General features: G+C 30.3%; 1 long non-coding RNA gene across 1 annotated transcript in view; it reads left to right on the top strand.

Annotated features, from left to right (window-relative positions):
• The first annotated feature begins 1666 nt into the window (after positions 1–1666).
• LOC128201880 (uncharacterized) overlaps positions 1667–6000 on the top strand; it is a 42042-nt gene continuing 37708 nt past the window's right edge. Inside the window, exon 1 of the long non-coding RNA XR_008253488.1 lies at positions 1667–1840. This is a non-coding gene — a long non-coding RNA (uncharacterized LOC128201880). The remainder of the gene's footprint in view (positions 1841–6000) is intronic.

The raw sequence follows: 6000 nt of genomic DNA, 5'->3' as shown, positions 1-6000 counted from the left end.
TAAGAACTAACGTTCAAAATAGTATGTTAAGAATACATACTCAATATGTTAGCTCCATCCTATCATTATTATTATTATTATACTACATCAGCCGTTAACTGACGTTCCCAATGAGGGAATTTTTGCCAGTAGTTGCCACGTTTGACCACATGCCAACTTCGACTATTAAGTTCCTTTAGTCACCTCTTACAACACCCACGGGAAAGGAAGAGGTGGCCTAATGTGTGCCGGGATTACACAGCCACCATCCTAACATCATCGTCATTTCAGCTATTATCCATCCACTGTTGGACATAGGCCACCCCCATAGACTGTCATAAGGAACGGCTTCTCCTAACATAATATTTAGTAGATATTAAAAACATTCTACTATAACTAAGTATGTAATAAGTGTACAGGTTCAAGATACCTATTAGAGATCAAAGTATAGTAAAACTTAATGGTAACCAAGTTTATCATAGAAGCAATTTTTAAAGAGGTTAGTAACATATTATTTTTAAAACTTACGTTAATTTTTTATTTGATGTTTATTTACATACGTAACGGAAAATTAATGAACTAGTTGCATGCATGCCTGCGTGCGTGCGTACGTGCGTACGTGCGTGCGTGTGCGTGTGCGTGTGTGTGTGTGTATGAAAATACAGTGAGTTCATTAATTTACCGTTACATATGTACATAGAAATCGAATCATTGAATTAGTTAATCGCTTATTGATTTGTACTATTATCTGATCTCATCAATATTTTTTTTTATTTTATTGTTTTTTTTTAATCCTAATGAAATGGACCATATAGAAATAAAAATATTTAATCGAAATATTTCTAATTTAATTTAAATCTCATACGGAATTGACTACGATACTGAATAATACCTTCATCAGGTTAACACTCAGAGTCTACCACCTTTTAAGATGTCTGTCGAAAGCAATATAATACCCATTGTTATGAGCATAACACTCCACTTGCGTGCTCGGCCTGAGCATTGTGTCTCTGATTAATTGGATTTGTCAACGGTGCTTACTATTACCGGAGAGTTGGTTGGACATTTCCTTTGATACAAAGCTTTTTGTGTTGACTAGATTTGAACCCTCGGTTACTTAAGTCCTATAAAGTAGATATCGACACACTCATCATCATTATCACAGTCATCGTTACAATTTCCCCTACGTAATCGTCTATGAGGCCATTCAACTTTATTTAATCATTTACCATCTGATTGTGATTCAATTCACAATTCAATCACATCAAGTATTATTATCCAAGAATATTTAAAAAAATGTTTGTTTTGATTCAATTATCTCACCACATCAAGTATCATTATACAAAAATATTTAAATAAATTCCTTAATCAGTCTATTGACATCAGAGGCATGTAATTACTTTATATACAAACTAAACGTTGGTTATGATTAAAGCTAAACTTTAGTAACATTAATATTTAACACAGCGTAATGAATAAGTTTATTTCCTTGTTACGCTAAGTAACCTTCATAATAAATATCTCATTATAAATATTGAGTACAATATGTAATTTTGTAAATTACATTCAGTACAGTTTCAATATGGGTTCTAATATCGTTGACGACAGAAATGCAGTGTCAAACACTGTAAGACAGTAGCATCGGTGTTTGTAAATCAAAACTGGGCGGGCGGGCGCGGGTGGGTAGGGGCCGCGCAGTCTAGTCTGCCGAGCGACGCCGGCCGGCGCGCACCGCCTTAAAAGCCAACCGTACCCTATACACGAATCGTTCACCCAACAGCAAGACAAAGTTCGCGACATCAGTGAATACTAAGCAATGGAAGTGTGACGTTACGTTTGTTTGTTCAGGACCTTATGAAAGGTAAATACGGTATTTTTTTTAAATCTCCTTTTCACTAGTTATCTTTTAAGTTGCATATAAAAGTTTTTACTTAAAAAATGCAGTGACAAAAAAGTGACAATTTATGTAAATCAATTAAGTGTCTAAAACCTTTATACACTAAATTTATTATAAATATGTTATGATGTGTCATATATATATCAATATAGCAGCAGTGAACCCATTTCATTTCAGCCTCGGCCTTTATCCCCTAAATTAATAAAACGCTCAAAATTTTGCTACAAAATAATTAAAAAGCCTCAAACATATTTATCATGTAACGTTTACCGAACCTCAGACACTTCCTATAAATACTTAATTTTAAATTTTACACACACGAAATTAACAAATAATTTATTATTAATGAATTAAAAAAGTTTATTTTCTGATCTTTGTCATTAAAGTTATAAATACAATTTCCGATAAATTTCAACAAAATTACGTTCGTTTAGAAGAAAAGTCGAACGATTCTCTTAATTGTGCCCCTCGCTATAAAAGTATTAGCCTAATATTGAAAACGTGCCGATAACTCAGTCTGCGCTCCGTTACCAACTCCAATAATGACAAATCATTAATATCTTAGTTAGATATTAAATCCGTGTATATTTTTTGTGGACTTCTTATAGACACAATATTTTTATTTTTACGAACATAAAAATGTTGTCTATAAGAATCCAATATATTAGTGGTTTTAAAACAAAATATTAGCTCGCGGCTTTTTCGTCGTAAATCCATTGATAAAGTAACCAACGTAGGAAAAAACACTAAATTTCATTCAAATTGATTTAATTAAAAAATAATAATTCATATTCAAAATAATAAATCGTGATTAAGTAACAAACATATTTATGTTCAAATATTTTACAAACTTTCATATTTACGATATACATAGGATTTTACGCTCTTGTTACTGTAATAATCTTGCCTTAATTAGATGTTAAATTCATTACCAGAAATAATGCGTATCTTTTATGAATTTCTTACAGAATATAAGTATTTTTATTTTTACGAACATTAAATCATCACAGAACACTCCAATTACTGAGTCTACGCTCACGTTACGCCTCTAACAACGATAAATTGTTGATATCTAAATTGAACATTAAATTCTTACAAACATATTGTATCTTTTATAAATGTCTTCTGCTAAAAATATATTTTTATTTTTATAACGTTAAAATTATCACAATAAATCAACTTGCGCTCCTGTTACCAAGTCATCGATATCTAATTTAAATAATGAAGTTATCAAGTTATCTTTATTAATACACTTGTAGATCGTCTATATTTTTGTTTAGAAATATTAAGACTTTAAAAAACATGCCGATAAATCAGAGTGCGCTCTGGTAACCGTCTTCATTAATAACAATTCTTATAAAAGATACCTCTTAAAAATTTAATACATTTCATATTTCGATTTTACTTTTCAGGTATATACTTATAAATGTGTAAACTATATATTTTATATAGATTTAATTTAATTTTAAGTTAGTTGGAAATAAACAATAATATTTCTTTTATAATAGCAACGACATGTAATCATATCATCTTAAGCGAACACGTGTACAACATGGTCCTTAAATACCATCAACAAAAAGAGAATAATTTCTCTCAACGGTTTAACCACACTATGCAGATTCACTAGGTACTTAATTAATAATTTAATAATAAAAAAGTAAAGTTTGCTGAATTTATTATTAATTATAATAAATTTATTTAATTTAAATAAACTAGGTATTGGTAAACTTCTGTTAAATGAAGTTTCTTAAGTCTATTTAATATTTACAGAAATTAATATTCAAATATCACATTTTGTGGGAACTGATGAAATCATGTTTCGACAACACCAACTATACTATTCACTTTTAAAAATAGTAAAATATTAATAAATAAATAATTTAATAAATCTTCATACATAGTCCATACAGAAGGAAACAAAGATCATATTCGTAACTTAATTCACCAATACGAGTACATTTTGATTCGATATAATTGCATAGCAAACAAAGTCACGGGTAAAGACTAATAATGTATAGAAGAAATAAATACCCAAAATGAAAAGGTATATATATATATATCAATCGATTATGTTATGGTTGTAAATATTTACTGCACATACAACATTAGAGATACGAAAAAGATTTAACATACAATGGCGGACTTATCCTACGGACGGATTTCTCATAGTCAACCTTTGAGAAACTGAAGGAACCAATAGAATATTCGAGGAATACAATATTAATATCTAATATTTTATTTTTTACTAGGGCTCCGCCCCGACTTCGCACGATTAAATAGAATATTCAAAAATAACTTATGTTACTTTTTAAATTAGCATAAACTATATATTATTATGTTACAATTTTTTTAAAATCGGATGAGTATTTTTGGAGTTTTATACATTAAAAACAAACAATGAAATATTTTCTCTTCGTAATAATAATATACTCATATTATATGTTTACAATATATGAATATACTAAGTATTACTTTATGTTTCCTCAAATCTTTAACGCACCGCCTACTTATTTCTCAGTTTGCCCAATGGTTGACTGATAAAGAATCCATCCGGCGTTATGTTCGCCTAATATACATAAAACTTTACCGGACGTTAAATATTAATTAAATTAATAAATATCTGATGTTATTTATGATTATATAATGATGTTAAGTAGATCTTGACCTTGACTTTAAAATTTTCCGTTACCTTTATAATTATATTAGAATGAAAGAAAAAAACTAAACGTAGAAATACAATACACAAGAAATACACTGTTAAAATATATAGTATTATTACATTTTTTCTTTTATTTTCTCATAACGCGAGACGGGGAATTTCTTAAGGTTCACTATCCTAAATAGATGATTAATCTTATAAGAAACCCTTAAATATCATCATCATATCAGCCATTAACTGTCTATTGCTAAACATAAGCCTTTCCCATAAGAGAAGTTTTGTCAGTAGTTGCCACGCTTGGAAGACGGGTTGACAACCCTTGGATATATCTCATAGGATATCTAAATAGATATGATTAGGGGGGAAGGGATTGTTAGTAATGGAGACTAAGAATCCTATTGCTAGCAATATACCCAGCCAGGTCGACCTCCTCGCAGTTCCCCCTGGAAACTATCATGGTTAATTACTTGTGAATTCATCATGATGGGCTAACTGGCCTGTTTTCATTCACATCTATCACCCTTCACTGGTGCTCCGCCAGCGTATCCCGTTAGCGCAGGCGGGGTTGATAAAAAAAAATAGATATGATTTTATGTATGTTTATATAATATGGATAAAATCGCGAGTAATAGCTAATTTAACCCGCGACTTCTACCGCGTTGATGTGTTCACTGATCTGGCGCGTGACTGATGCAGTCGAATCGGTATCGAATCGATTAAACATCAAAACGACGTTATCTTATCTTATATTTGATCGAACAGCGATGAGATTTCGATTTGATCGCAATTCGATTTTATCAAAATTCAGCCCACTAGTCATCGATTTATATCATCATACTATTTGTATAGATACGAGTATAATGTCGTAGAAAAATGTGTGTACTAGGAGGGATTTCGAGTAACATTTAGAGAAAGCATGCATTTTTTAAATATGTCAATATTATACTGATCTTTTTGCTGAAAATATATACCTAGTAAAATAAGAAATTGAAAGCTTTTTGTTTTTAATAAGTGCGTTTGTTTTTTACATTGATTTTTAAATAGTACAAAATTAAACTAGAGATAAATTGTCGTTCGCTAGGATAAACAATAACAAACATAACTTATTTTTGTTAACTCGTATTTTTGTAGCTTTGTGTACAGTGCCTTGTATTTATATTGTTGCTATTTGTGAAAACCTATTAGTGGCTTTTTTGTTATCCTAAAACTGTATCTATTTGCTGTAGTGTAGCCCTGGTTTTCCTATGAATAAATAAATAAATAAATAAAAAATCTTGGTTTTTTTATATTACTATAGTAACAAGCAAGTATAAAGCGTCCGATGGTAATCGGGATTACCGTAGCCTGTGGACGCTTGTATTACTTTATTAAATACTAACAATTCGGCCACACAAGTACGAGTAAAATAAATTTTCAAAAATAATATAGGTATAGACTGTGTTACTCGCTAATAGCATCTTCTATA

Source organism: Galleria mellonella, unplaced genomic scaffold (genome assembly GCF_026898425.1).
Source record: "Galleria mellonella isolate WM207_F2 unplaced genomic scaffold, CSIRO_AGI_GalMel_v1 utg64, whole genome shotgun sequence".
In the NCBI taxonomy this organism is placed as follows: domain Eukaryota; kingdom Metazoa; phylum Arthropoda; class Insecta; order Lepidoptera; family Pyralidae; genus Galleria; species Galleria mellonella.
This window is presented reverse-complemented; position numbering and strand designations above follow the sequence as displayed.